Raw genomic sequence first — 18928 nt, 5'->3', positions numbered from 1 at the left:
CGACACGCAAACGTCCGCAGTTAAATTTAGGAAAGAAAACCACTTACATAGGGTAAGGGAAAACATCATGGTTGGGCTTAAGTAAGTCAACTAAGTACGGATACAACTACGGAAAACATGTCACAAACGTTAACAAAAAAGCGTGACAACCGCACTAACGTAACTAACGTAACTTACAAAACAAAACACCGGTCAACAACACGGATCTCCTGGTCAAAAGTCTGGTGTTTTTTGGGCCCATCCACCTCCCTACCAACACACCATAAGTGATCTTTCTCGCTTTTAATACTACGTCACAAAACTCTTACTGTAGCATTTATACATGGATGCGTTTACGTTGCAGTCAGGATAGGAATTATGAAATGACACACGGAAATCAAGAAAGGCGTACTCATTGTACACTACACGCCTTGCGTATTATCGTGGCATTTATACTCCTTTTCCTGTGAACAGGCTGGGACTTTAGCCACTCAGTTTATTGATTGATTTAAAAAGCCATTAATTCAAACTATTATAAGAAGAAAATAGTGGTTTATTCTGGTGTATAGTTCGCCTGCTACACAGATTGGTGTTTGTGCACCATGAGGACCACACTATGCGTGGGTTACATCCTGGTCATTTCCTGTTTTTTTCACCTCTCTATGGAAAGTTTAATTATGACATCACAGTTTCCCGTCTGGATGGTTTTGAGTTAGAACTCTTCACAAGAATGAAATACGATGCACAAGTGAAGCACACAGAGATCCACCTCATTGTCTGTGTCTGGGCATGTGCAGGTTTATAATAGTGGCCAGTCATCCTGGGAAGTTGAGATGATCCACATCTGTCTCATCGCAGGTCGTGACCTCGCATTAGTGGAAGAGAAAGGAGAAAATCCCTCCTCCTCACTGCTACTCCTTCTCCTGTCCCGATAACACAACCCACCTCAGTTTGACCCAGCAGGGAGTCGGGATGTTGTTTGAAAGCTGCATGTAACGCTTGTGTGAGATCGTCTTTCACTAGTAAAATGACTAAATCTCCAAGCCACACACAGATCCCATATCTGTAGAAATTCCCATAAGACATACACAGTTTTAGATAGAAAAAAATGTGTGGGGCAACAACTCCTTTGCACCTATGCAAAACCAGAAAATTACACAATTTTATATGATTCACTATTTATAGTTTCCCACATGGAGTTAACTAGAATATGGACTTAATTAAAGGGACTGTTTGTAACTTCTTACACGTATAAATCATTGCGGGTCGGTGTCCCATGCGCACTCACGTGTGGCTACGCTGTTCAGACTCAGACTCCACACAAACTACACGGAAGCACCAAAACCGCAAAGTTCTATCTAGTGAAGCCCGTCTCTTAAACAGTGTTGGCCGCAGTCGGAGGACGCGGGGGAAACCGTAGCTTTGGTCTCCAGGACCGGAGTCTCTGCTGTACTCTGCTCCTCTGCTCCTCTGCCTGCTTGCCTTCAGACACACACCGCACTCGTTCTCGCTCTTTCGCTCCACCTCTTATGTGCATGCGCGCACACTGCACACTGCAGAAGAGTTAGTAGCTCTGAGAATATCTAGTGAATGTACAGTGGACGTTTGTGCAGAAATAACTGCTGCAGCTCCTCCAGACCAACAGAGGTTTCCCGTGTCTTGTGAAGTGACGATGCTCCGCAGCGAGAAACGTTATCGTCTCCGACCAAAACTCCGGTGTCTTCCCTGTTCCCTCCGGCCGCAGTCGGGAGGCTGAAGCAGGAAAAGCCAACACTAGGATCAGCCTTGATTCATGGAGAGACCTTCGTCTGGTCAGCTAACATTACTGCCAAGCAGGTGAAATATAGAGTGATATTGTGGTTTTAGCTGACGTGTGTCTCCTCACTGTTTTGAGCCATGCTCGTTCACGTCTACGTAGAGCGAGCACAAGAGCGAGAAACATGATGCTGACTTTCGTTGACTTAACGGCAACAGGTTGTCGCTGTTAACAAGCAATTTCTGATTCTTACAAACAGTCCCTTTAAGTGTATGATGAATTAGCTCTTACTTTCATATAACCTAAATAAGTACATTTCTTTCAGGAGATGTAAGTCAGTGCATCACCTGGTGTGACCTAAGTTTGGAATTTGTTTTGTGTGACATTTGGAAGTTGAATGGAACTGAATGAGCCGAAGAGGTTTGGCGAAATCGGGTGAAGTTCACACATTGTGGTCTGAATTCAACATAGTCTGGATGCAGTCCAGCCTCAGTAAAAATGAAAACAAAGGAAACAGATGGAGAGGGCCAGCGGAACAAAATAATGCAGACGGAAACGAGCGCAGTCACAAGAGATGCTCGTCAACTCCAGGCTTTAACTTGTAATAAAAATGTTGAAAGAGAAATGCAAGTTAGCTGATGTTCTGGGTCAACGCCCCTCCTTAAGCTCATCGACCACCTTGTGTGTGGAACATTCCTTTCCAATCTCCTTTTCACAGCGTGTTATCAGAGCCTATTTTAGACTGGTCTGTACTTCAGCCACGGGGTCAGGCCTGCTGTCATTGTCTCACATCTTCACTGGGCCATAAAACTACAGGGCTCGACATCAGAGAAAATTGGATATACTAAGATCTAAAGTTTTCCCTCAGTTAAAACATTTCTGGCTCTAGATCTGTAGATTTTTATTGTCCTGAGACCTGAAATAAAGCATGCCGGATAAACTTTCAGAAACTAAGAGCCTTGTCTTTTAACCTTGATTTTTCTTAATCACGTCCAAGTGATAGTGGAAAACATCTCAGGAGATTCTATTTCACAACCTGAGGTAATAAAAAACTACCAAGGTTGTGAAAACAACTGACTCAAACCGAGTATATGTCTGGACTGTGTACGGTCAGTCTGTGAATTTGTGGCTTAATTTTCATACAAATAATCAGTGGTAATGTCTATAATGTTAAATCCAGCGGTACATGTCCACCAGGTCCGACGAGGACACTACGAGGACCTGCTGCTCCACTCAACTGTCCGTTCAAGCGTTGACGTTCCCGCTCGTTGAATCCACCTGATTGGTCCCTGTTTTTTCAGCTCGCTGTTTCAAACAGGAAACAACATGACAGCCTGCTCGTAAACCTTCCGTCATTCTGTCTAAAAAAAATCCACCAAAATCAACTTCTGAAAACATTTTAAGCGAGTAGCAGAGTGTGGATCTTTTATCCAATCATAATCAGCCATTGTGTAGCCTAATTCAAATGATATCAAAGTGGTCTGACATCCAGCGCGCTACAGTTTCATAATGAACCCAAAATATTTTTACACTTCTCAACTGGTGGATCTGGCCCTCGGCAGGCGCATCGTCCGGTGTGCACCACGACCGAGGTCTGCTTGGAAAGGCCCGACCTTGAGTTTTACACCGCCCCTCGCCCCAGACCTCGCCGCTGCCCGGGGTCGTTGTGTTCTCGCTGCGCAGTGCGCCCTCTCTCCCTGTGGTGAGGGACGGGATTCCCGGCGCAAGTGTCAAACCGGGGCAGACTGTCCTCACTCAGTGCGACGGGTCTGCGGCGATGCCGGCGCCCCGTCTCGTTTACCATGCTTATGATGTGTGACTTTTTGCCATCAGCATTCAAGTTCTTCAGAGATCTAGCCTCATAATTTTGTTACTCAAAGTGCTCCAGATTGATGTATTTAACTTTAAAATGTTCAAAATTTTCTTCTGGGGGAACACCACACCACAGTCTCTCAAAGTCCCGTGGGAAACACTGTATTATGTCATCCAAAACTGCCCCCCGCCCCCACTTCAAAACTCATTCCGGTTGCCGCTGGGGTCTATACCGCTCCCATGTCTGTACGCTAATTATAAAACTACAGCCAGAAGCTAGTGTGGCCACAAAAGTTCCCTGTTGCATGTCTACTCTGATCATATGACCTTCTTTTAGTGCAAAACGTTTAGACATTTAACTCCAAAGATTCTCAATGTGTTGTTTCTTTTCATCTCACACTTTTGCACAGTGTTGGATATGATACATAATATAAATATTCGGTTATTGTTTACTGAAGTTAGAGAGTTAGAGTGTTGGAGAACAGGCTGTTTCCTTTGGATATCATGGGACAAGAACTGGAGCTGTAGTAGAAAACGAGATTGCGACAAAGCTGGATTGAGTAAACACAGGGTTGAGAAAGACTTCGCTGGGTAGTGTGACCCAATAATGGCTGAATGAGAGGAGCTGCACACATTCCATAAACGCAATAAATACATAAATCACCAAGGGACTTCATGTTTGCAGAAGCCAAAAGAGAAAATAGTCTCATCTGGGCTTAATCACAGTCATAAAAGTTTGAGGGAGGAGTGAATTAAAAACATATTTAAACTTCAGAATAGTAATACTCCCATATTCTGGGTTTCTCGTGGCAATGTGAGTTTGTTTTTGTTCACGCACAGTAACTATGGAACCAGTGCTTGAAGTGCCAGTACTCCTCTTATTCTCATGTTGGCATGTGTATCGGCCGGTATCAGCTATCTCTTGCTACTTATTCCTATTTATTCATTATTTCTTAAAGCATGTTATACTGTGTCAGTCATAATCAGCTAAGGTTTTATTGCTATATTATACTTGGGCTATGCATCTTCTATAGTATGCCTATTATACTCCAATAATATTCCAACTGGGACATTATAGGGTTAAGGGGGTGTGTTTGTATATTTACCCCCCTGTGTTATACTTAAAGTGATTTTCTGTGTTATTTATAGCCTATAGTACTTAGTGAACTTAAAACTATGCAATTTTACATAATTTTGGACCATTATTATTACTATAGATAACTCCCAACAAGCTTAAAAACATAACTTACTATAGTTGAATAATGTTTTCATTATTTATCACAGCCTTCCTCTGAAGTTCAATTCTTCTGTAAATGTTTGCCCTGTAAAATCATATTCTATAAATCAAAAGAGCAGATTCAGGAAACTTTTAAATAATGTTTCATTAATTATATTTGTTCACAAATAAACAAAAAAGTGAAGTCGATCAGTCGATGAGCAACGCGTGACGACTACCTCGCTGAACTGCTGCAATCGCTCACGTGTGTGGTGTCCACACTGGCAGCGTTTTCTGCAGCGACTGCCCTGCTACTGCCAGCCATTTCTTTCTAAAGATTGCCTTATAGTTTGCTTGTCACTTGCATTTTCCACAACACTGTCCAGCAAATATTTCAGAATAAAAGCCTTGTGTTAACAAATGAAGGAATTCTGTTAATTCTGCTAGTGGGCTTTTATTTTGAAAGGGAAACACAGTTAAAATGAATATTCATTTTTGTCCATGTCTGTGACATATTCTACAGATATAGACATAGTAATGTAGCTGGTATGATGTCAATATACTGTCCAAAGGTACTTCCACAGTCTATTTTTGCTGTGAACCACGCGGCACGTGGGAAAAAATTAGGCGAGACCTCAAACCTCTTAAGTTAAAGGAGATATCTATGGGTAGAATGGAGATGGCACCAGACACCCCTGATAGAGCAGTCTGGGTATTTTCTAGGCCGTGGGATCAAGGAAAAAGGGAGTTCTAACAGATCCGCCACTACTGGAGACTCTCCTACTCTCCTGGATCACGGCCAACAGAGATAGCTAGTTCAGAAACATACACAGTGTAACGCTCGTGTTATGCTTCATCAGCACGAGTTTGTATGACGTGTTGTTGTCCGACCACGATATAGGCAATGATTTTTACCAATGAAATCCTATTTTTCTTACACAATTTATCTTTTTTTTTGGATTTTGGATTTTTTCAGCAAGGAAAGTTTCATTGTACAATTATTAGACTTTTACTAAAGTAATGTTGCACGACCTTGTTTCAGCAACAGAGACGGCATGGACGGACTTTTAAACCATGTATTAATAATTACTCAAACTGATGAATGAGATGGAGATAAGGTTTAAAAACAGTGGAGCATTCCTTTAAATGTTGATGCTGATAAAATGGTGCGAAAAAATCTGGATCATTACAGTTATTAAGAGGCTTTATATGTAAAGGCTTTTGCCATCTCTTGTGGTTCTGTTACTTTGTAATAAGAGGTCCAGATGCTGTGTGTGCTCTCCTTATTGTGGTGGTGGTCGTGTTTGAGCATATGACCCCTGACCTGGTGATGCTTATGTTTCAGGCATGCAGGCCAGGTCCCTCCCAGCAGCAGCATCTCCTCCCCTCCTTCCTTCCGCCCTGCTGGACTGGGATTGGCTTGTGTTGTTCTTCTCTAAGCCGTTTACCTCAGGCAACGCTCCCCCTTTCCTCTCTCTGTGCTCAACTCGCTGTGTTTGTTTTACAGTATGTAATGTGCTCTGGAGTCTGAGAGTGTTCATACATGTGGTTACAGTGTGCAATCTATATATAAAGTCCCTTCATGTCTGTGTCTACATTATTCCCATCTGTGAGGTGAAAGGGAATCCATCTGTTTTACAGTAGTTCTGCCGATCGCTGTGTATTTACAAAGACTTTAATATGGAAAGTAATTGCGATAAATTCTGAGGTAAATATTGGGGTAATTTGGCAGTAATTCCAAAGAAATATCAAATAGGTTACTTGCTAATTATCACTTAATTACCATGAAATTTGCGGATCTGTAAAAATTAATTTCCTGTTTACATGGTTTGGTGGTTTCTGTTTAGTGCTAATGTTAGCATGCTAATGTACTGTATGGCCTTTATTCGTTTCCGTGGGCCAGTCTCGCATCTTGCAGACTAACCTCAGCAAGCCCGTCTGCCTCTCAGAAATCTTGAGTCCTTGACTCAATAGGTTGGAGACGGGCTCTGATCAAACTATCCAGCCCTGTGTCCTAAAAACTACGTTCCCATACAAATTGCATTCTGAATTACTGTATTTAGTTATTTCGAGGGAAACGTATTTTGGTTGCGGATTACATTTGTTTTTTTGGCGTTTCACAAATCAGCCTTTTCTCATACCCGTTTGTAGCTATACATATGATAAGTAATCCACTGTCATTCATATATCCCAGGAAATCATCATATATGTAATCCAAGTGTGAACCACGAAGTATGAAGAGGAGGTCGGGGTGGACGGGTGGCTCAAAAAACACCAGTGTGGCAGCTGCCAATTCTCTGGTGCTTGCTTCCTTTTCCCTGGTGTTTTTTTGGTTGAGTTGCTGAGTGATTAGAGGGTATTCAGTTCACCTGTTGCGCAGGGTGTGGGGACTGGCTCTTAAATGATAGTTGAGAGCAGCTTGGTGCATTCCCCTCTTGGCCAATCAGGGTGTAACGACGCCCTTTCGTTAGGGCTTAAAAGAGGAGGGAAACTGCACACCCAGTGTCATTCTGATCTCTCCTTCACTCAATGCAACATGTTGTTATCAGCTTTACCAGAAACTCTGGTCTCTTTTGGGATTCTGTGATCTTTGTTGTTTTGTTTGTTGAGAGTGTTGACTCTCCTAGTTGGGGAAACAAGTTAAGTGCCAACCAATTGGGTTACCTGCACTGGGACGTTTAGGTACTATTTTGTGCAACGATCTGGCTTGCCTTACAATAGCCTAACGCCTGCAGGCTGTATTTTTGTATTCTATTCATTTGTTGATTTTCAATGAAACCCTTTATACCCATTTCTTTTTAGTGTATTTTATTTGGGAAAACTTTTAAAGGAGGGTAAAGGAAAAACACAAACAATATTTCAGTTTCCTTAATTGTTTGTTAATATAGAGGCATTGTTCATTATTGAAGAGGCATTTGTTCATTATTATTATTAAGAAGGCATTTTATTTATATTATTATGTAGAATTGGGAACTGTTTTTCAGTCTTCTGACTGAACAACTAAAGTCTGGGGAACTCAGTACCGCCCACACCAGCCTTTCATCTAGGCGTACGTTTTGGTGTTAGTTTTAACCCAAACCACAATCTTTTCCTAAACCTAACCAAGTTGATCTTTTCTTGAACCTAACTAAGTAGTTTTGTTGCCTAAACCTAACCAAATATTTTCCTGTGAAGATGGAAGTTTATTTGAAGAGACTGGAGTGGAAATTGACACGTGTATCATTTTAAGCCAAACCATTATGTTTGATTTTTTTACTAGATTTAACCACATAGTTTTGTTCCATTTTTGTTTTTAATTTACAACATTAACCACGTGTTTAAAGCAGTTTAAAAACTGTTTAAAACTACAACTGTAATCTGTTATAGACAGGGTTGACACCTTTTTCCACCAACGTGGAACAAGTTCTGTTCCGGTTCGCTAATTTCGAACCGTTCGGAGCATTTCGACCAAAAATAAATTGGTTCTGCACCCGAAAGGTGGTTCCTAGCTGGAACCTAAAAGGCAAAAATAGCAGGACTTCTTTGATTTGAAATGCTAAACGTGCCGACATCAGTGGGCATGTCATATTCTACATCTTGGAAATAGAGGATGGAGTCTTGCGCGTGATAGTATTCTATGTCTTCTCATCATTAATAGTTGGTCTGTGCTTGTTTTTTTGGATAAAAACAAACATCTGCAATAACAGAGGTAATCAGTGCAATCTGCCATCTTGCTACTACTGTTTACTCCCGTTGTGCCCGTTGGGCAACGCCCTCCGTTGATGACACATCTTGATTACAATGGTTCCCGCTGCTGGAAAAGGGGCATCAGTGATTCAACGCCAGAACAGATGTTTTATAGATAAACTGGCGTGTCTTAAAGAATACCTTCCCTTAAAATGTCACCTTTTGTTTTGTTCTGCAGACACATCTGTATCCGCTACAAAACACACACACACACACACACTCACTCACTCACATAGCCGTGCTCATACTCACACCAACAACCTAAATACCGATCTCCTCTTTTACACACACACACAAATGCACCACGCTTACACATGAACAACAGTTCTATTCCCTACTGTATCTGTCTGTTTAAAGTCTTGTTAATGTAATTTTCACTGTATGCATGTATGGAAATATGTATTTATATATATACCTATGTATGCATATATGTTTTGTCCCTGTCTGTTAAATCCCCCGTTGTGTTCAAGCTTCAACATCTTTCACCAACGAGGTGGCATTCTGAATATGAATATTAAATCTGTTTTGACACAGTGGCATAATTATCAAGAACACTAATATATATATTTTTTTATCTTTCTTCTCTTTGTTTAGACTTCAGCTTTCCTGAGGCAAAGAGCTTTTCCACACCCATGGTTTCAGTTCCAGATCCATGATAACCACACCCAGTCGCGTCATGGCTGTGAGTACCGCCTGCCTGTACTGCATTATACTCTGATACATGCAAGAAAACGTTTCAAAGAGCCGTCCGGTACAGATCAGTGCTGAAGTACTGTCGCTTTGGGGATACGTTTAGTGTAGCTTAGGTCAAACACAACAGCTTAAAGGCTCATTTTCAGGTTAATACTTGCATTTTGGGTTTCTACTACAACATGTTTACATGCTTTAATGTTAAAAAAAACATTTTTCTCATCCTGTCTGTCTGAATATATGGAGGACCACAAGAGTTACGTAAATAGTAATAAGCATTTAATTGATTAATAACTAATTGTACATAAAAATAGGCATTAATAAATGTAATTTATTAATCTAGGAATAAATGGTCAAAGTTACAAAGTATTTCATTATTTGACATTTTAATGGGAAATAAAATAAAAAGAAGAATTATGAAAAGAATTTACAATTAAATATTAATTTATGAATAAATAGTTTGTCAGCGTCGGCTGTTTTGACCACGGATGAGAGTGACGGCTGGCCTGACCGCACGTTACCGCAATAAGATAACGTTTCCTGTCCATGACAGAGTTAGCCTGCAGCTTTAGCTGTGATGTCTAGCTCCACTTTTCCTGTCAATGTGTGAAACCCAAAGTGTTTCCTTACTTTGCTGGATGTGTAGTGTTTACCACGCTGGATTTAACATGTGAGGGTGCAGGTCGTATCCATGTGGACCCTTCACTGTTTTTCATTTTTTTCGTTTCGGCTCGTGGCGGCTGGCTGGTTTGTTTTGGTTGACGGAGTTGGACCGGATATGACGTCACGTCACTCAGACTACAACAATAAAAGCGGTAACTTCCTTCTACCTCCGCATAGACTCAAATGTAGCTCATATAGTATATCGATTCTGGCATTAAAAAATCAATTTCAAAATTGTAAAAAAAATCACTTTTTTTCCCCCTCCCTAGTTCTCCGTATTCACAATCTTCTTGGGCGGCGCTAAGTCCAGGATGCAGTGAGCTTTCTAAAACGGTAACAGGAGGGGGGGATTCCATCTGAAAAAGTCCAGCAATGGCAGTCTTGTACGCACAGTCTACATCCTGTGAGTCAGACTAATCTGACATGACCTCAGTGTCCTAGTGTCGTGGTGGCTATGAGTTGAGTTGGGAGGAGAAAATAAAAACAAATGGTAAAATTACTAACCATCTGTTGTAAACATTAATTCTTTGACCTAACATACATATGGTGAGTGCAGGTTTCCTGCAGGTTTCCTGTGCAATGAGGGATTATCAGCAACATTCCTGGCATACTCACTGTCAGTTTTACCTCCAAGTAAAGTGGTTTAGATACTCTGGATAGACTGATGGCTTGTTTACAACCAGTGCGTTTCAGTGCGTTCCAAGATGTCAAAACCCAGCCAGAACTATGAAAATATGACCAAAGTTGTAATAGATTTATAACAGTAGCGATATAAAACAATCTCTAAAAGAAAAGGCAGTCTTCACACACACAAACTGGAAAGCAATGACGCCAGTATTATGTGTGAATAATACTGTTTCCTCTCGGGTCTAATGGTCTAACACTGCTGAGCAAATTCCGAACAATGTAAAGACAGAGGAAAAATATAAACAGGACGCGAGTCTGTTGCTTTTAACTGGCCAGTCTAACAATGCAGAGGCAGCGGTGAACTTCCTGCAGCTTACAGTAGCCGGCTTTAATGAAGGAGTAGAAGGAAGAACTGTTGACCCACAGAAATAGTGTAGGAGTAGAACGGACATTCAAATCAACGTAGCAGGATGGTGACCGCTGCGACTGTTGTAGCGGGCTAACTTCCGTACTATAGACTAAATGGATTTACGGCCAGTCGCTCACTGAGGTGAGGTTTTGCAGTAACGACTAAAACGAGCAGTGGAGTAGTAACGTTACAAAGCATAAAGAGCCAGAGTAGATGAGTAAAATTAATTAGATAATTAGCAAGTAAACTATTTGAAATTTCTTTGGAATCACTGCCAAATATTTACCTCAAAATGTATCAAAAATTACTTTATTATAAACATGATTTAATGATTATATTCTAAAATAGCACATAATGGTTAAAATAGGGCCCTTAGGCTTGAGAAGCGGCTGTGCGCTGCTCTTCATCAGAGGTGGAAAAATAAGTTATTCGCAAATTATTATCTATTTATAAGCAGACATGGAAATAAAGCATATCAATTAACTTTGTATTTTTTTCCTGGAATTGTATTAAAAAAAAAATTACCAGCTATTTATTACTGCTTATTGGGAAATAGCGGAATATAATTATTAAATAATGTTTATAATATATGTAAAATAATAATACTAATAGTCCAGAGGTCAAGTCCCAAGTCAAGGACAGCCAAACACAAGTAATTTTCGATAAATTTTTAAGTAAATATTGGAGTAATTTGGCAGTAATTCCAAAGGAATTTCAAAAAGGTTACTTGCCAATTATCACCTAATTACCATGAAATTTGCGGACCTGTAAAATGAAATGTTATCGAAACCTCTTACACCTCCTTTTTGCCATCCTGATCACGAGCCTCAAGCACTGTTTCTTGTAAAACTGTTCAGAAAAGAAGATACTACAGCTTCTTACTTTTTTCAGTACTGAGGAAGTTAAATGAAAATGTGCCTTTTCATCTCAGAAATTCCGAATAAAAGGGGTATTTATCTTCCCCCGCTGCAGTGTGTCTGCTAACCTTTCATTTCTCCCCACACCACCCACCCTGCAGATGCCCACAGCGCCCCCTTCGCTCCTCTGGTTTCTCCTCTCGCTCCGCTTGTGGAAACCAGCTCCAAGGTGAGCCGTAAAGCAACCAGCACGGTCCAGTGCAGCGTCCCAGTTCCTCCCAGCAGTCACACAGCAGAAGCAGACGCTCCAAGTCGCTGTGCCAAGCAGACCAGGAGGCTCTCGCTGTGTCGGTTCCTCCGGAGAACATCTCCTACCCGGCGGTCGCTGTGCCTCCCCCCGGCACCCTACGGCGCAGCCCTCAGCGGGACTCTGGCCCAGGACAGCAGAGGCCACTGGCAGGAGGAGGCGCTGCCGTGTTCAGTACACCTACAAGGCCCGTCTCACCGCACCATCAGCCGGATCACAACCGACAGCAGTACTACCAGCAGCATGGGGCAGCAGCAGCAGCAGAGCTCCACCTTCGGTCAGGAGGGCTGGGTGGGGACCGGCAGGGGGGTGCCCATGGCCGGGGACGGCTGGGGGACGCAGTGGCAGCAGCATGTGTCCAGGGCTAACCATGTTGTGGGACGGGGCAGTACCAATTGCCCCTCCAACGGGCCGCCTCCACCCGCAGCGTGAGGAGTGTCGGGAAAGGAGTGGATATCTTGGATGGAGCATCCATACCCAGCAACGGACCCACTGGAAGAGGTGAGAACATATTATTCATTCATTTACCTGAATAAAACATCTGGGCCACCTCTGGCTTGGGTCATTTGTAGCTCTGTCAGATATATGAAGAGACATATAAAGAGAAAATAAGCCAGATCACAGATCATAGACCAGATCCACTCCTTCTTTTCTTACCTTTCACATTAAAAAGCCCAAGACGTATAATATTTGCAGGCGAGTAATTCGCATTTTCGTGTTGTTTATCTGTCATGCCCCCGGTGTGTAAACGCCTGAAGACTGAAGTGGCGAAAGGCGGAAGTAGTGTGACGTCATTATTACTGTGCAACTCAAAGTGTGACAGACATTTTCAGACACATATTTTTCTATTTTTCTTTTTTTTTTTATGGACAAAATGATTAATTGATAAAATAATCAACAGATTAATCATTGATGGAAATGATCATTTGTTGTTGGCGTAATGTCCATCGCAGTCTCACCGTACACTGCTTGTCATAGCACTGTTATTATACAGCTAAGTGTGTGTGTGTGTGTGTGTGTGTGTGTGTGTGTGTGTGTGTGTGTGTGTGTGTGTGTGTGTGTGTGTGTGTGTGTGTGTGTGTGTGTGTGTGTGTAGTCTGCAGGGTCTGGACATGGCTACAGCCGTCAGATATCTATCTGAGTCAGACGCTGGCTTGCAAGTTCTGGGAGCTGCATACATACAACACCAGTGTTACCATAGCAACGATGCCAAAAACCAGGTATGCGCTTTGCACTTTGTCGTGTCTGGTCATATTTCTCTTATATTTATTGTCCATTGTTTTTTTTCATTTAGTCTGCCATAGGGATGCACCGATCCGACTTTTATTTATTATTAAAATAATAAATTGTACATCAGCAACTTGGTAAAAAACTCTTCAAAATGAACAGGAATTACAATTCAAGTGTAAACTTTTTAATGCAGCAACAAATTGGTAAAAGCTGAATTAAATACTAAACAATTTTTTTTTTAACTAAATACAAAAATTCCAGTAATTTAACGTATATAGTATATAAACATAGAATGGAATTGAATAGATCGGCCTCATTGTTACCGATATCCGATCCAAGCTATTTGAGTCATCATCGGCCCGTATTGGTGCATCCCTAGTCTGCCACGTGTCCGTCACCAGCATGTGTATTTATGGTGATCCTGATCCTCTCTCTCTCTCTCTCGCAGGTCCGTGCTCTGCATGGCGTTTCCAGCTCTAGTTCAGCTTTTCTCCAGTGACACCCAGGAAGTGCAGCGTTACGCACCGGCGCCACGCGGAACCTCATCTACGAGAATGCTGACAACAAGGTGCGCTCATCAACGCCGGTGGAGTGATGCATCTCGTCAGCATCCTGAGCGAACCTGACGAGGAGCTTCGAAAGACCATCACAGGTAGTGATGGTCTTTGCTTTCAGACTGGTTTGAACCACAGACCGTATATAAAGATGGACAACATGACAGCTCCCCTAAAAGTGAAGCCAAAACATCTGGTGTGAAATACTCAGTTAGTGCGACAACAGAATAAAGACCTGTTTGCTTGTGTCTTGTAGGTGTCCTGTGGAATCTGTCCTCCAGAGACAACCTGAAGGAGAAGCTGTCCAAAGAAGCTTTGTCAGAGCTGACGGAGAAAGTCCTGGTTCCTCTGTGCAGCAGCGTCCCACTGAGCCCCTCTGAGAGAGACATCTTCTACAACACCAGCGGCTGCCTCAGGTGACTCCACAGAGCAGCCTGCTCAACCCATAACACTGGTTTAGATGCAACACAAAGTTTGAATCTGTCCCATTTGCTAGTTAGCTCTATACACAAAGAAGAGCTGAGGCTGATGGGAAAGTCATGTTTTGCAGTTATTTGTCATCAACCCGGTATTGGAGAAATCAAAGTTTTGATGGGATGATGGCACTAGATGAAAAGTCAGAGGATCTCTAAAGTTATTACAGTTCATCCTGAGGGGGACGTGAACATCTGTACCAAATTTCATGGCGATCCATCCAATAGTTGTGGAGAGATTTCACTGTGAACCAAAAACAACAACCTGCTGGTGGCACAACAGGTAAAGTCAGAGGATCAGCAAAGTTATTAGGATTCATCCTCTTGGGATACTAATGCCGGTACAATATTAAATGGAAATCCATCCAGTATTTGTTGAGATATTTCAGTCTGGACCAAAGTGGTGGACCAACTGACTGGTTGACCAACTGGCATTGCCACATCTAGAGACCTACTGCTAGCATGGATTTAAAAGCTAAGGCCCAGACACACCAACCTGACGTCAAAGAACTTGCGGCGATGAAGGCCGCCAGTTGAGAAGAAATAACTCTCCACACCAGCAGGTCGCGGTAGTCTGTATTTATCATTCAAAAAGGGAAACCAGAAGACCGAGGTCGGCGAACATACAAGCTGTTGTTATGATACGTACATGAAACAAAGCGCCGTTTGCCGACCATTTTCACACCACTCTCACTCACCACTTAGCCTCATCCCAGATGGCATGTTGTTGTGAAAATATCCGTGTGTTGGAATGATCAGATGAGATAAAGAAAAATTAAAAGATCCTTCTGTGTTTTTCTCTTGACTTACTCGTTGGCTCGCTTTCCTCACTTCTTTCAAACGATTCAACATGCTGAATCGGCCAAAACAACTCCAACACGGGCAGACTACTGTAGAGCCGACGGTGCGGGACACACTGAACATTCTCTGGACATGTATACAGTACATTCGTAGTATGCATCAAAGTTGTTGTTTTTTTACAGCAGTTAGCGACACACAGCCTCTCTTGTTTATGGCCAGCTCTGTGCGTTGCACACAAACCCCCCAGCCGACAGTTTGCAGAGATGCATTGCCCAAAAGAAAAGCCCACATTTCTGGTCAGATGGAGAAACACACGTACTTTTAAACATTATGAAAGACTTGGATATCAACAGGTCTTTGGGATATGCTGACCTTGTCTAGAAGGTGTTTGAAGGAATGAAAGAGGGAGGCTGTGTTCGCACATCCAACAAGTCCACCAGTGGTTAATCTGAGTCTGCACAGCTGTCTGTAAACATAGTCAGTGTTTTAAATGATGGTAAAAGGTTTTATAGTCATCAAAATGCAGTCAAATGCTCCAATGCTTTTACTCTGTGACTCTGGAAAACATACTGAAGCAATTTGATGACTGTAAAAACATTTTACCATCATTCTTGATCATCATTTAACCCTAAACCCATTAACCCTAACCTGCCAGCGGTTAACGCTGCATTCAGATGGAATCAGGCAGACAGACACACCTTCTGGATGGCACCGGAAAAACAAACAGTCCGACGGCATGGCAAAACCAAGGACGGTGGAAAGAAGAGATGTCATCATCACGTCATATCATTGGGGTACAACACATGTGTGGTAAAATCTGATCTGCAACTCGCCGAATTTGAGCCAACAGCAACGCACGACGGCAGCTCCAGTACGCAGCGCATGTGTCATATACCCCAGAGCTCAAGACCAACAGGACCCCGTGTCCCAGCCTCTTTCAATAAGCCTCGGGCAAACACAAAACATGCACGACGATATCTGTTGCCACGGTGATGCATGCAGCTTACACCTTGTAACTGTCTGAGTCTCTGGGTTTTCTTGACAGAGGTAGAATTACATGTAAGTGCTCCAAAAAATACCTTATTTTATCACAAAGTGGTGAAGGTGCTACTGAAGGGTCTTAAAGAGAGATTCATAAAGTTTGAGCTAAAGATGCAGCTTTACTCGCGTTACGCTCTGATAGCCTGGCCTGGGGTTTTAAGTGTCTCTGCCTTGTGTGTGTGTGTGTTTGTGTGGAACAGGAACTTGAGCTCAGTGAACGAGAGGACGAGACAGAGGATGAGAGACATGCGAGGCCTGGTGGACTCTCTGGTGTCTTACATTCAACAAGAGGGACAGGGCTGATGACAAGGTACCTCTGACCTGCACTGTAATAAGCTGTGGCATTTTAATACACTGTAAATAATGATGTCTGATTTGACTGTGATCATCACAGCTACACCACACCACACTGACAAACCCTTCAGACCATCAGTATGAGCACTTCAGTTAGAAGCAGGTTGCACTGTTCGCTGGTGTTACTTCACCTGGCAGCTACACTGAATCACTAAGGAATGTTAGCCTGTTACCCAAATCAGACCTTTATCTCTCCAGTCCTTCACAGCGGCTCATTATGAGCAACAGGGAGCTGCATGACCAGCCGCGGACTGTTCTACTTACATTCTTCTCCACTCTTTGTGGTTTGACACGTTTCACCAAGCGCTGACTTGGGTTAGGAGCTCTGTCAAACAGGCAACAGACCAAAATGACTTTGCAGACACGTGGATAAACCTTAACTAACTGGTAGATGATTGATGATAAACGCGCTGCTTCCATTAGACATCAGCATGGACCCTCTCCTGCATCTGATTTTGACGAACATGCTACGGTTAGATGTGCTCGGTTTTAAAAGGGAAGACTTTTATAAGATTTAGAAGAGTTTAAGTGTAAACGATATTAAGAATAGTTTCACTGGTCTATGTTTCCGTCAGACAGCCATACAGTCTATGTTTCTGACGGGGAACTGAAGCTCTTATCTATGCTCCCTTCAAAGCCACCAGACTCCATTTAAAAAAACAGTAACTTTACCTGGCAGAACACACGAGTTGCTGGTTTACCGCTGCCTTGATCGGTTAGTTTGTTTGTGTTATTGTGTGACTTTGGTGAATCCGAACCAAAACCATCCAATAACGCACAAAACAAACTAACCGATCGATGCAGCGGTAGACCAGCAACTCTTGTGTGTTCTGCCAGGTAAAATTACTGTTTTTGTCAATGGAGTCTGGTGGCTTTGGCCTAGAGCAGTGGTTCCCAAACCTTTTCTGCAGGGTCTCCCTTTTGGAGTTAAAAAATATTTTTAGAATATTCTTCTCCAAACTAGGGGCATGCTCCCGTGCTGGTACTCCTATTGTTTTCTCCAAGCGGGGGGCATGCCGACCGTCATCTACTGTAGGTAATACACTGACTACCTCATACCACTCCACTTCAAAACACCCGAAGTATCCCTTTAAAAAGAACTCATAATGCTATGTTGGTTAAAGTTTGACTAACCTGTAGTGGAAGCAGGAGGATGTTTCTATGCCTCAGTAACCTGTTAGACATTAGAGGACATCAGGTATTCAAATCAGATCCCATATGATCAGAGTATGAGCTTATCAGCTCATTCAACCAGTTTACATGTTTCAGCATCCACTCAGATTACTTAGTTATTCATTACTGATTTGTCCACTTTCTCCCTCCTCTTGTCCTCTCATTTGTCTCCTCTCTCTGTCTCTTTATGTTTAGGGTTTCGAGAATTCTTTGTGTGTGATGAGGAATCTGTCCTACCAGCTGTACACGGAGCTTCCTCCGTCAGTCCGACTCCGTCTGGAGGGACCGACGAGAGCCTCCGCCTCCAGGGAGAGCGATGCCATCGGCTGCTTTACTCTGTATAACAAGAAAAACACAGAGGTAAAGGTCACCACGCGTCATAAGATTATTACACCACCAGACACACCACTCCAAGCTTATGCTAATGTTGCTCTGTGTCTGCAAGATAGATGTGTCAGTAGACAACTGTTTGCTGACATGTTCTTGTAGCGTTTATCCTCCTTCGCGACAAGCTAGTACGACATGGTTGGTACCAATGGATTCCTTAGGTTTTCTAGTTTTATATGATACCAGTATCTTCTCCTACCTTGAAAACTGAAAGACAGAATAGCGGTCTGGCTTGCCGGCGGGCTGTCAGAGTGTTAAGGGGTTAAGTGAAAATGCATTATGACTGCTTTACTGTTTTCTACTGATTTTATACCATCTCATTCCCTTTTGGAGTCTTACAGACAACATCAACCGTCTCAATAACATACTCATTGTTGACATGTCAGGGGACCAACTCATGTTGCTGCTGGGGAGCTGCCTGTATTGTTTACAGGTCCGGGTCATATAACTGCCTGTCTTCTATAAATGATGCAGACAGATCATCTTCGGACCACACTATTCATGCATTTTAACGTGTTTGAGTCATTTTTTGTTCGAGTGATTTTAAAGATATTTCACTTATCGAGCCTCAGAAAGTCGAGCTTTAGGTCAAGCCGTTGACCTCCAGCAGGTCAGGGTTCTCTCGGTAATAGCCGGATAATAATAAAGTGTCCCAGCAGATAGGAACCCTAGAGGTGGACTCAGGTCCACGGGGAGGATCAGCTTCCAATATGACACACACAACCTGCAGATCACGTTACTCATTTCAATAGCAAGCTGAAGGAGAGGAAACATCAGGCCCACTACGACATGTATGTTCTCGTAGTCAACCCTAGAAAAGGATCTGTTTATAGGATGTGATATACTTTAGCTTAGAGTAGCGGATCATTAGCC

The 18928-nt window shown here is 42.6% G+C and overlaps 1 pseudogene; it reads left to right on the top strand.

Moving 5' to 3' along the window:
* LOC119474632 overlaps nucleotides 1–18928 on the top strand; it is a 34878-nt pseudogene that overhangs the window by 5213 nt on the left and 10737 nt on the right.

Source organism: Sebastes umbrosus, chromosome 2, assembly GCF_015220745.1.
Source record: "Sebastes umbrosus isolate fSebUmb1 chromosome 2, fSebUmb1.pri, whole genome shotgun sequence".
NCBI lineage: Eukaryota > Metazoa > Chordata > Actinopteri > Perciformes > Sebastidae > Sebastes > Sebastes umbrosus.
This window is presented reverse-complemented; position numbering and strand designations above follow the sequence as displayed.